This window comes from Schistocerca serialis, chromosome 6 (genome assembly GCF_023864345.2).
Source record: "Schistocerca serialis cubense isolate TAMUIC-IGC-003099 chromosome 6, iqSchSeri2.2, whole genome shotgun sequence".
In the NCBI taxonomy this organism is placed as follows: Eukaryota; Metazoa; Arthropoda; class Insecta; order Orthoptera; family Acrididae; genus Schistocerca; species Schistocerca serialis.
The window spans coordinates 696,778,359-696,792,639 of NC_064643.1; positions in this window are offsets into that span (position 1 = coordinate 696,778,359).

Below are 14,281 nucleotides of genomic sequence, written 5' to 3' on the forward strand. Positions count from 1 at the left end.
TTTAAACGACTGAGAACATAGATCTCCCGTCCTTTGCTCTTTCGCAGTACCTGCCATTTCTCAGTACTTCTCTGTTAAGGTTACGGTTACCAGGGGTAAACGAGACTGGGTATGTTGCGCTCTTGCTTGTACCACATAAACAAGGAAATGGAGCCGCCGCCGTTCATTTAGGACACATGTCTAATAACAGATGTCGCTGTTGCTCGCCGTCGCATATGTGCGCACATGTGCAGCACTTCCGCACGTCTGCACACTGTGCAGCGTTTGGCCGGCCCTGAGCTAAAGCATTCACACGTAGTCTTTTTCATGCGCCTGTCACGTTCGATTTCGTAACATTTCACTTACACTCACTCAGCTATTCTTGCTATATTTCATTGTTCGAGCTGGGTCACAAATTTTTAACTATCACCTCGAAAAAACCAAGCTCTCACCGTGAAATTCGCCGGCCGGGGTGGCCGAGCGGTTCTAGGCGTAACAGTCTGGAACTGCGCTACCGCTACGGTCGCAGGTTCGAATCCTGCCTCGGGCATGGATGTGTGTGATGTCCTTAGGTCAGTTAGGTTTAAGCAGTTTTAAGTTCTAGGTGACTGATGACCTCAGAAGTTAAGTCTCATAGTGCTCAGAGCCATTTGAACCATGAAATTCGGTGATGGCGTTATTCCTTCTCTGCATGTTGGCCCTTCAATGCGACATCATTTTCCCAGCGATGGACTGTTGGAGAGACTTTATTTGTAGAAGTCAGCATTCGGGTCGCTCAGGAAGCGTCACGTGGCGGAACTGACCTGAGTCTCGCAGTCTCTCCGCGGGTGGAACAATCCTGATCACTGCAAAGCTGAAAATTCAAATGAGTGTGGGATGGTGTTTGCTCATAGATGTGCACAACACCATATTTTATTAGATGACATTAACAAAAATGGTTCAAATGGCTCTGAGCACTATGGCACTTAACATCTATGGTCATCAGTCCCCTAGAACTTAGAATTACTTAAACCTAACTAACCTAAGGACATCACACAACACCCAGTCATCACGAGGCAGAGAAAATCCCTGACCCCGCCGGGAATCGAACCCGGGATGACATTAACACATAAATATTTTATTTCATTTTAAGTCCACTTACAGGGTGACAATTATTGAACTAAATGAAAAAAGGTAAATTAGTTACAAACTACGGCGTGCACGCACTTTAGTCAACATTTAAACGTCACTACAGATATTTGGATATAGGTTATGACATGTTCGATATGCCTGCCAGCATTGGCGGTGATGTGGCTCAGACGAATAGCGAAATTCTGCATGATCCGCTGAAGTGTCAGAACATCGATGCTGTCGATGACCTCCTGATGAGTGTTTTCGGCTCAGCAATGGTTTTGGAGTTATTGATGAACACTTTGTTTTAATGTAGCTCTACAAAAATGAATCGCATGTGTTCAGATCCGGATAATATGGCGGCCATGCCAGTGGCCTCTGTGTACCCCAGAGCCAGAATGCTGTCCACCAATGTGCTCCTGCAGGACTATCCTGCTTCGATGGCGTCGATATCCGTCTTGCATGAACCACATCTTGTCGAAATCAGGGTCACTGTGGATAATGGGGATGAAATCACTTTCCAAAACCTTCACGTACCATTCGGTAGTCACCGTGCCGTCAAGGAATATCGCACCGATTATTCCATAACAGGACATTGCGCACTACACAGTCATCCTTTGAAGATGAAGAAACTTCTCGATCGTGAAATGTGGATTGTCAGTTCCCCAAATGCGCCAGTTTTGCTTATTGACGAACTCATCCAAATGAAAACTGGCTTCGACACTAAACCAACTATTCATGTGCATACTAATTCCCATAATGCCCCGCAGCCAGCTGGGCAGTTTGAACGCCCTAACGAAAATCATTCAGAAGGTATGACGATTTTATTTCATATACTTCAATATTTGACACCCAATATAAATGATGGTGACCAATTTTTACACAGTGAAAAATTAAAGTCAAACAATAATTTACACACACACTAGTTTGGACATGTTAGCTCCCTTTCTACAACACACATACACAGAAACACACAAAGACAAGTAACCCCACAGTATTCACAGACAAACACACGCACAAACAACACACACACAAACACATAACTTGGCGGCTTGGTGGAATACATACATATACTACTGACGATTAAAATTGCTACACCACGAAGATGACGTGCTACAGACACGAAATTTAACCGACAGGAAGAAGATGCTGTGATATGCAAATGATTAGCTTTTCAGAGCATTCACACAAGGTTGGCGCCGGTGACGACACCTACAACGTGCTGACATGAGGAAAGTTTCCAACCGATTTCTCATACACAAACAGCAGTTGACCGGCGTTGCCTGATGAAACGTTGTTGTGATGCCTCGTGTAAGAAGGAGAAATGCGTACCATCACGTTTCCGACTTTGATAAAGGTCGGATTGTAGCCTATCGCGATTGCGGTTTATCGTATCACGACATTGCTGCTCGCGGTGGTCGAGGTCCAATGACTGTTAGCAGAATATGGCTCAAGTTCAAGTGGCTCTGAGCACTATGGGCCTTAACTGTTGTGGTCATAAGTCCCCTAGAACTTAGAACCACTTAAACCTAAATAACCTAAGGACATCACACACATCCATGCCCGAGGCAGGATTCGAACCTGCGACCGTAGCAGTCGCGCGGTTCCAGATTGTAGCGCCTAGAACCGTTCGGCCACTCCAGCCGGCGCAGAATATGGAATTGGTGGGTTCAGGAGGGTAATACGGAACGCCGTGCTAGATCCAAACGGCCTCGTATCGCTAGCAGTCGAGATGACAGGCATCTTATCCGCATGACTGTAACGGATCGTGCAGCCACGTCTCGATCCCTGAGTCAACAGATGGGGATGTTTGCAAGACAACAACCATCTGCACGAACAGTTCGACGACGTCTGTAGCAGCATGGACTATCAGCTCGGAGACCATGGCTGCGGTTACCCTTGACGCTGCATCACACACAGGAGCGCCTGCGATAGTGTACTCAACGACGAACCTGGGTGCACGAATGGCAAAACGTCATTTTTTCGGATGAATCCAGGTTCTGTTTACAGCAGCATGATGGTCGCCGCCGTGTTTGGCGACATCGCGGTGAACGCACATCGGAAGCGTGTATTCGTCATAGCCATACTGGCGTATCACCCGGCGTGATGGTGTGGGGTGCCATTGGTCACACGTCTCGGTCACCTCTTGTTCGCATTGACGGCACTTTGAACAGTGGACGTTACATTTCAGATGTTTTACGACCCGTGGCTCTACCCTTCATTCGATCCCTGCGAAACCCTACTTTTCAGCAGGATAATGCACGACCGCATGTTGCAGGTTCTTTACGGGCCTTTCTGGATACAGAAAACGTTCGACTGCTGCCCTGGCCAGTACATTCTCCAGATCCCTCACCAATTGAAAACGTCTGGTCAATGGTGGCCGAGCAACTGGCTCGTCACAATACGTCAGTCACTACTCTTGATGAACTGTGGTATCGTGTTGAAGCTGCATGGGCAGCTGTACCTGTACACGCCATCCAAGCTCTGTTTGAATCAATGCCCAGGCGTATCAAGGGCGTTATTACGGCCAGAGGTGGTTGTTCTGGGTACTGATTTCTCAGGATCTATGCACCCAAATTGCGTGAAAATGTAATCACATGTCAGTTCTAGTATGATATATTTGTCCAATGAATACCCGTTTATCATCTGCATTTCTTCTTGGTGTAGCAATTTTAATGGCCAGTAGTGTATATATAGAGTGGCCCACTCAAAAGATTCAGCGCAAATATCTCTGGAACCGAAATAGATATTGAAAAACGAGTCTCACTCGTATGTGTGTAAGACACGGGCTCATAAAAATAAATGCTGTGTGACATTCTAAAACGTAAGCAAATATTAGTTTCAACACAAACTTTATTTTAAATGGACACGTATTATTTCATACGCAATCTATTACATGAAGAATCACAAAAAGAATGGCGTTGGTTGCATCGTAATACGTCGATCAGATGAGAAATTGCAAAGCGAAGTTACGCTTGAAATAAACGGAACGCGCCGCTATTGTACATTCAGAGACGCATGCGTCAACCCTACGCTGCTCATAATGACGACGTGATTGACGCACATAGTTTTACTTTCACTGTTGTCACTAGTGCCAAAAGTTATAACAGGGTTTCTTGCTACAAACATTGATATGTGGGGATCACACTCGTATCTCGATATGTGCAATAGCAGCGCATTTGGTTTATTTTAAGCGTAAAATTCGCTTTGCAGTTTCTCAGGATGTGACTGTCATATTCCGATGCAACTAACGCAGTTCTTTTAGTGATTTTTCATGTTATTGGCTGCTTAAGAAATAATACGGGCGTCGATTAAAAAAGAAATAAGTTTGTGTTTAACCTTGTATTTTGCTTATGTTTAGATTATCTCATAGTATTTATTTTTACGAGCCCATCCCTTACACTCATACCGTGAAAGTCGTTTATCAATATCTATTGTTGTACCAGAGATATTTGCGCTAAAACGTTTAAGCGAGCCACCCCGTATACATAGTCGGAAAATTAATCACTGACAGAGAGATAGCAGAGGCTCCTACCGCTACCAAAACAAACAGAAGACGAAGGCATCATGCAGTAACAAAACAAAACACATGAAATGGCGATATGACAGCAGTTATCCTCAAAACAGACACCTGAGTAAAGTTAGTGTACTGTTAGTGCTGTGTACTGAAACCCAACACATACATATGGAAGAACAGGAAGAATGAAGTAAAAAACAAAAAACCGTGAGTAACGATAAGAATTAAAACAGTTTATTGTAGTAAGTTAAGCATGCTAACTGTTCATGACCCTGGCAAACAAAATTGTAAATAAAAAGAAAACCACGTGGTTACATCGACCACTGTAGATGCGTTATTATTAATAAATTTTTCATTATAGTTGAAAAAGATGATAATGAGCCTGTAAAACTTGTATGTCTGCACCTGCGGAAAAAAACAGGTCGAAAACAAAGATGATAATCTGAAAAATTAGTAGCGCAATTATTCAGGCCCGAGCCCTCAGTGCTTAACAGTCGCAGTGGCGAAGTCAAATTTCAGTTGTGACATTAAGCAATGTTCACATTTACAAGAAAATGCCACACTTTTCACTTATCACTGTCGTGCAGTAATTCATTAGAAAGGTTGACACTTTGGTAGTTCATTTAAATTAGTCCATAACACGAATCACTGAATCGAACAGTAGCTCAAACTGGTGACAAGAATAATCCACCATACTTGTTGATCATATTACAATTCAATTTATATGTTCATTAATTTAAGTCATAAAGATCAAATTGAAAGTATTTAAACATGATAGTTCTTGAGATTCGTTATCAACGGAGCACATATTCTTGCGTACCGAAGATACATAACAGTCACATGAGTCAACAACGAGAGTGAATCTGATATAAATGTTACTCGTTTACTTCCAAACTGCGAAATGGCAATTTTGGGTCATTTTCGACTACTTTTAGATGGGCCTAAGAGCAAACTGTTATTTTGAAAATTCAGATTCAAATGGCTCTGAGCACTATGGACTTAACATCTGAGGTCACCAGTCCCCTAGAACTTAGAAGTACTTAAACCTAACTAACCTGTGGACATCACACACATCCATGCCCGAGGCAGGATTCGAACCTGCGACCGTAGCGACAGCGTGGTTCCAGACTGAAGCGCCTAGAACCGCTCGGCCACACCGGCCGGCTTTTGAAAATTATGTAATACTTTTGAAATTCGGATACATTGGATTTTATTGATTTTAAAGAACTACAAGAATTGATATGACGTTTATGTATAGAGAATATTACAAGTCAGAAATTTAGAAAAATACATGGGCACTATTTTTGTCCTGCAGTGTGAATCCCCTCGTTTACATGTATGAGCGTCATATTACAATTCATGGTGTTGCACAGCTACCGTGTCCGCGAGTGCACTAATTAAATTTTCGAAGCTATTGCTCGACACAGTCGGTAAAAGAAACAAGTCCAAGTCAGATTGCCTTTCACAATCATAATCTAGTTCTGGCGCAACCACAAGCGCCGGAACGAAGATGCAGAACGCAAGAGAAGAGAAGGCGGTGAAACGACGTCGGCCAATGGCGCGCTGATAAGGATATATATAAATGACCTAGTAGATAGTGTTGGAAGTTCCATGCCGCTTTTCGCGGATGATGACAGAGAAGTTGCAGCATTAGAAAATTGTAGCGAAATGCAGGAAGATCTGCAGCGGACAGGCACTTGGTGCAGTGAGTGGCAACTGACCCTTAACATAGAAACATGTAATGTATTGCGAATGATGATTATATGATAGCGGAACAAACACTGGTAGCAGTTACTTCTGTAAAATATCTCTGAGTATACGTACGGAACGATTTGAAGTGGAATGATCATATAAAACTAATTGTTGGTAAGGCGGGTGCCAGGTTGAGATTCATTGGGAGAGTCCTTAGAAAATGTAGTCCATCAACAAAGGAGGTGGCTTACAAAACACACGTTCGATCTATACTTGAGTATTGCTCATCAGTGTGGGATCCGTACCAGGTCGGGTTGACAGAGGAGATAGAGAAGATCCACAGAAGAGCGGCGCGTTTCGACACAGGGTTATTTGGTAAGCGTGATAGCATTACGGAGATGTTTAGCAAACTCAAGTGGCATACTCTGCAAGAGAGGCGCTTTGCATCGCGGTGTAGCTTGCTCGCCAGGTTTCGAGAGGGTGCGTTTCTGGATGAGGTATCGAATATATTGCTTCCCCCTACTTATACCTCCCGAGGAGATCACGAATGTAAAATTAGAGAGATTAGAGCGCGTACGGAGGCTTTCCTGCAGTCGTTCTTCCCGTGAACCATACGCGACTGGAACAGGAAAGGGAGGTAATGACAGTGGCACGTAAAGTGCCCTCCGCCACACACCGTTGGGTGGCTTGCGGAGTATAAATGTAGATGTAGACCGCATCACGACAGGAGCGGCCTTTATGAGAGGAGAATATAAGCACCGCTAATGCCAGTCTCGGCCGCTCAGTATCGGCTCAGTATTCGCAGAGTATTAGGACGGTATACGGACAGGCCTAGCCGGGAACGCTACGATATCGTTTATTAGTGATCCACAAATTGTGTATCAAACTTGCATGAACAGCACATCGCTTGCGACACCATTGTTATTTCAAAGTTTTGTCAATCCGCTTTATTGAAATAAAACTACTAATGTTTTTGGCTTGAATTATTGTATAGCATTCCGAGAACGCAGCATTCCTTACGCACCCTATAAGCAACGAGTGGGCAGGACCGCACAAATCTAGAGCGCGTGAAGAGTGTCAGTATTGCAAAAACAGGGCAACGGGCGTAATTCGATGCTGTATGACAGCACCCAGAAAATCTACATCTACATCTGCATCCATACTCCGCAAGCCACCTGACGGTGTGTGGCGGGGGGTACCTTCGGTACCTCGATCGGTTCTCCCTTCTATTCCAGTCTCGTATTTTTCGTGGAAAGAAAGATTGTCGGTACGCCTATGTGTGGGCTCTAATCTCTCTGATTTTATCCTCAGGGTCTCTTCGCGAGATATGCGTAGGAGGGAGCAATATACTGCTTGACTCCTCGGTGAAGGTATGTTCTCAAAACTTCAACAAAAGCCCGTACCTAGCTACTGAGCGTCTCTCTTGCAGAGTCTTCCACTGGAGTTTATCTATCATCTCCGTAACGCTTTCGCGATTACTAAATGATCCTGTAACGAAGCGCGCTGTCCTCCGTTGGATCTTCTCTATCTCTTCTACCAACCCTATCTGGTACGGATCCCACACCGGTGAGCAGTACTCAAGCAGTGGGCGAACAAGTGTACCGTAACCTACTTCCTTTGTTTTCGGACTGCATTTTCTTAGGATTCTTCCAATGAATCTCAGTCTGGCATCTGCTTTACCGACGATTAATTTTATGTGGTCATTCCATTTTAAATCACTCCTGATGCCTACTCCCAGCTAATTTATGGAATTACTTCCAGTTGCTTACCTGCTATATTGTAGCTAAATTATAAAGGATCTTTCTATGTATTCGCAGCACATTACACTTGTCTACATTGAGATTCAATTGCCATTCCCTGCACCATGCGTCAATTCGTTGCAGATCCTTCTGCATTTCAGTACAATGAATACGTTACAGTACGGTGTAATAGCATGCAACATCCGAGCTGTGCCGCTCCAAGGCGCTCTAGAGCTGATGGGAAATGCAGAGGCACAGGAAAACAGTTCACCTGCTGTAATGACTTTAAATTCTGACTTTTCAGACATCTCTTCCTCAGTGCATTGTCATTCCATCTGCATCACCAATCCCGACGGAACGACCGTTTCGCTAGCTACAGGTTAACTGTACCAACGAATAGTGATGTGCTGCTCACAGCTTATTTCAAGACCAGCTACGATTCTGCAGGCTAGCGCCGTGGGGGGAGGGGGAGGGGTCTTCACACTTCATCGTCCCACGCTGACGTCACACCTGTGACTGGTAGAAGATGCGGACCTGCCGTTCCTTCCTCTGGTAAATAGCCTGAGCGCAAGCTGCCATCTTCTACTTGGTAGGTGGGCGCCCGAGTGCCGTCTCCCAGGCTGTTTGTGTACCACCTTGTTAGCTGTACACTGTGTGTGCTGAGGGACCCCACGGGCTCCACCTCACGACAACCACCATCCGGAAGATGATGTGGGAATAGGTTCAGGCAGGCGTCCCTATTCGAGAGCACTGATGCCATCGCGTCCACCAGCAGGCCACCCCGCTGCCCCCCCCCCTCTCCCCCCTCCATCCAGCTCCATACCGCACCACCTCGCTGTCGGTCAGTGTGCCTGACCTGCCGCAAACTACGCAAGCTGCCGGGCTTCTGTGTCGAGCAGCTCTCGCCAACTCCTGAGCGAGCAGTCCGTTCTGTTTCCTGAAAGACTGGAACGCTCACCAGCCCTTGGAGCTCGGCCTCCGACACTTGTAATGCACTGATTCACCTGTCCAACCTCGACGCCAACTGACCTCTTGATCCGAGGGTTTGCCGTTACAATATGTGACGTCATTAATCAGTAAGTCAATCGGCGCTATATGTTTTTTGGATTTTCCCCAGTATATTTAAAGTAACAAATGTAAGTAATTGAAGTCTGGAATCTAACAGTAGTCTTGACGAAACCTGCGATAGGAACTTTAAGTTTAATTTTTTTGTGAAGATAATTAGTTTACAATAACTTCAAATGCTTTATAGGAAAATGAGAATCCTCAACTTTCCGTTGGCGTTGCTCATCTTTCTCAAATATAAGTATTAGTCCATAGTTTTTTCCTGTGACGAACTGCAATGCTAACTTTAGTTAACTACAACTTTTAACTAATAGTGCCTTGATGAAAACTGATTACACAAACGGAGTCATGTTGTTTGAAAAAATAATATGAGTAATAAATAAAGTAATTCCAAATAGGATTTTAAGATTGTTTTATTAATTACTACATGTCAACAGGTAAAAGTTTTGAACATAAGATGAAGTTAAGCGAAAAAAATGGTTATTTATGGCACTAGCAAACGTAGCAGATGGAAAGAATCAATGTGCTTTTTCGCTGCCCCGCCTCGAAAAACATCCCGTCGTGATTATCGAAATGGCTGGCACGCAGTGGTTTCTTCATCTGAGGAGAGATGAGGAAGTCAGTGGGTACCGTGTTGGGAGAATACAGGGTTGAGGCAAATTTTGGTAGCCTAAGAAAAGCAGCACGTGTTTCGTGCAAAATGCGGCGATTCGTCTTGACAACACCACGCAACCTCGTCAAGAGATTTAGATTCTGTGGTTCTGTGAGGATTTTCCTGTTACAAGAAGTCTGTCAGCAGCACACATTGGCACACCCAAAAAAAAAAAAAACAAAAAAAAAAAAAGAAACACTCAGCTTCACTTTACCCGACGATGGTTGGGTCTTCATCTTTTTCGGCTGTGGTGAATCTACATGCTTCCACGATTTGCTTCGCTTCTTTGACGGGGGGTCATAGTGATACACCCTGCACTCGTCCATGGTGATTAAGTGGCTAGAGAAGTCACCTGGATTGTTCTGACGTCTGAAAAAATTCCGCTGTTCTTCGCTTTGGTAGCCTCTTTTTAGGGGTGTGAGAAGTCGCGGAACCTAGCGAGCGACTATCTCTGTACTGTTCAAAATGTCGTTCCAGATGCTGAAAACTGATCCATGACTCACTTTCACCTTTTTCCATGGCCGAGCGGTTCTAGGCGCTTCAGTCTGGAACCGCGCGACCGCTACGGTCGCAGGTTCGAATCCTGCCTCGGGCATGGATGTGTGTGATGTCCTTAAGTTAGTTAGGTTTAAGTAGTTCTAAGTTATAGGGGACTGTTGAACTCAGATGTTAAGTCCCATAGTGCTCAGAGCCATTTGAACCATTTGAACCTTTTTCCACTACCGCCTCGACTGTGATACCCGGTATTTGAGCACAAGTGCCTACTTTCGAGATTATCGATAATTACAGGTAAGATGGCCTGGTACTTCTTTCCGCGATATGGAGACTCGTGTGACCACATTATAAGCGCCAACGCCACCTAAATTCTGTGTCATACCACGGTGAATTTTTGCCTTACGCTTCCAGGAACTCAGCATGGGTTGTCGCAGCGTTGTTTCCCTTCAAATGCAGGAAACGTGTTCCCGCAGCAACACTCCACCTCATTAATGGCTTGCGCCATATTGTTTTGGGTCCTTCAGCCCCGTGTTGCGGTACTGTGGCATGGAGGTTTCAGTCTGTACCAGGATGGCAGACATGTACCTTGAAACAAACAAAAATTAATTGCGTAACTTTGTATTTTTGAGATGACAATGCACAGTTTATGGTAATCCCTTCCATACGTTCGTTTTACATTTCTTGTTGACTGTGACTGCGGTCCCACTCACTTGAGTACTGTCCACTGTGGGCGGTACACTCGTTCTGAAAACATCCCCATTCTTAGACGAGGCACAGTTTCATGGTATCGAAAAACTGAATCGAAGTCTGCCATTTACTATATCTTCAAATGCACGCAGGTGTGTACTCCACTACACTCCAAAATGTGGCTTGAAGAGTATATGAAGAAAATGCGCTTTGAAGACTGTAGAATTTTGGAGAGAACAGAATACACTTCTGAACGTTAGTGTATGGGGTATATGGGGTATACCATCACATAGATAATATTGTGGGTAGAGCAAACCAAAGACTGGCGGAACACTTAGTCGGTGCAACAGGTCTACTAAAGAGACTGCTTACACCACGCTTGTCCGCCCTAATCTGGAGTACTGCTGTGCGGTGTGGGATCCGCATCAGGTGTGTCTGACGGATGACATCGAGAAAGTACACAGAAGGGCAGGCCGTTTTGTATTATCGCGAAATAGGGGAAATAGTGTCACAGACTTGATACGTGAATTGTAGTGGCAATCATTAAAACAAAGGCGTTTTTCGGTGCGACGGGATCTTCTCATGAAATTTCAGTCACCATTTTTCTCCTCCGACTGCGAAAACATTCTATTGGCACCCAACTTTTTTTTGTTTTTGGTCATCAGTCTACTGACTGGTTTGATGCGGCCCGCCGCGAATTCCTTTCCTGTGCTAACCTCTTCATCTCAGAGTAGCACTTGCAACCTACGTCCCCAATTATTTGCTTGACGTATTCCAATCTCTGTCTTCCTTTACAGTTTTTGCCCTCTACAGCTCCCTCTAGTACCATGGAAGTCATTCCCTCATGTCTTAGCAGATGTCCTATCATCCTGTCCCTTCTCCTTATCAGATTTTCCACATATGCCTTTCCTCTCCGATTCTGCGTAGAACCTCCTCATTCCTTACCTTATCAGTCCACCTAATTTTCAACATTCGTCTATAGCACCACATCTCAAATGCTTCGATTCTCTTCTGTTCCGGTTTTCCCACAGTCCATGTTTCACTACCATACAATGCTGTACTCCAGGCGTACATCCTCAGAAATTTCTTCCTCAGATTAAGGCCGGTATTTGATATTAGTAGACTTCTATTGGCCAGAAATGCCTTTTTTGCCATAGCGAGTCTGCTTTTGATGTCCTCCTTGCTCCGTCCGTCATTGGTTATTTTACTGCCTAGGTAGCAGAATTCCTTAACTTCATTGACTTCGTGACCATCAATCCTGATGTTAAGTTTCTCGCTGTTCTCATTTCTACTACTTCTCATTACCTTCGTCTTTCTCCGATTTACTCTCAAACCATACTGTGTACTCATTAGACTGTTCATTCCGTTCAGCAGATCATTTAATTCTTCTTCACTTTCACTCAGGATAGCAATGTCATCAGCGAATCGTATCACTGATATCCTTTCACCTTGTAATTTAATTCCACTCCTGAACCTTTCTTTTATTTCCATCATTGCTTCCTCGATGTACAGATTGAAGAGTAGGGGCGAAAGGCTACAGCCTTGTCTTACACCCTGCTTAATACGAGCACTTCGTTCTTGATCGTCCACTCTTATTATTCCCTCTTGGTTGTTGTACATATTGTATATGACCCGTCTCTCCCTATAGCTTACCCCTACTTTTTTCAGAATCTCGAGCAGCTTGCACCATTTTATATTGCCGAACGCTTTTTCCAGGTCGACAAATCCTATGAAAGTGTCTTGATTTTTTTTAGCCTTGCTTCCATTATTAGCCGTAACGTCAGAATTGCTTCTCTCGTCCCTTTACTTTTCCTAAAGCCAAACTGATCGTCACCTAGCGCATTCTCAATTTTCTTTTCCATTCTTCTGTATATTATTCTTGTAAGCAGCTTCGATGCATGAGCTGTTAAGCTGTTTGTGCGATAATTCTCGCACTTGTCAGCTCTTGCCGTCTTCGGAATTGTGTGGATGATGCTTTTCCGAAAGTCAGATGGTATATCGCCAGACTCATATATTCTACACACCAACGTGAATGGTCGTTTTGTTGCCACTTTCCCCAATGATTTTAGAAATTCTGATGGAATGTTATCTATCCCTTCTGCCTTATTTGACCGTAAGTCCTCCAAAGCTCTTTTAAATTCCGATTCTAATACTGTATCCCCTATCTCTTCTAAATCGACTCCTGTTTCTTCTTCTATCACATCAGACAAATTTTCACCCTCATAAAGGCTTTCAATGTATTCTTTCCACCTATCTGCTCTCTCCTCTGCATTTAAAAGTGGAATTCCAGTTGCACTCTTAATGTTACCACCGTTGCTTTTAATGTAACCAAAGGTTGTTTTGACTTTCCTGAATGCTGAGTCTGTCCTTCCGACAATTATATCTTTTTCGATGTCTCCATATTTTTCCTGCAGCCATTTCGTCTTAGCTTCCCTGCACTTCCTATTTATTTCATTCCTCAGCGACTTGTAATTCTGTATTCCTGATTTTCCCGGAACATGTTTGTACTTCCTCCTTTCATCAATCAACTGAATTATTTCTACTGTTACCCATGGTTTCTTCGCAGCTACCTTCTTTGTACCTATGTTTTCCTTCCCAACATCTGTGATGGCCCTTTTTAGAGATGTCCATTCCTCTTCAACTGTACTGCCTACTGCGCTATTCCTTATTGCTGTATCTATAGCGTTAGAGAGCCTCAAACAAATCTCGTCATTCCTTAGTACTTCCGTATCCCACTTCTTTGCGTATTGATTCTTCCTGACTAATGTCTTGAACTTCAGCCTACTCTTCATCACTACTATATTGTGATCTGAGTCTATATCTGCTCCTGGGTACGCCTTACAATCCAGTATCTGATTTCGGAATCTCTGTCTGACCATGATGTAATCTAATTGAGATCTTCCCGTATCTCCCGGCCTTTTCCAAGTATACCTCCTCCTCTTGTGATTCTTGAACAGGGTATTCGCTATTACTAGCTGAAACTTGTTACAGAACTCAATTAGTCTTTCTCCTCTTTCATTTCTTGTCCCAAGCCCATATTCTCCCGTAACCTTTTCTTCTACTCCTTCCCCTACAACTGCATTCCAGTCGCCCATGACTATTAGATTTTCGTCCCCCTTTACATACTGCATTACCCTTTCAATATCCTCATACACTTTCTCTATCTGTTCATCTTCAGCTTGCGACGTCGGCATGTATACCTGAACTATCGTTGTCGGTGTTGATCTGCTGTCGATTCTAATTAGAACAACCCGGTCACTGAACTGTTCACAGTAACACACCCTCTGCCCTACCTTCCTATTCATAACGAATCCTACACCTGTTATACCATTTTCTGCTGCTGTT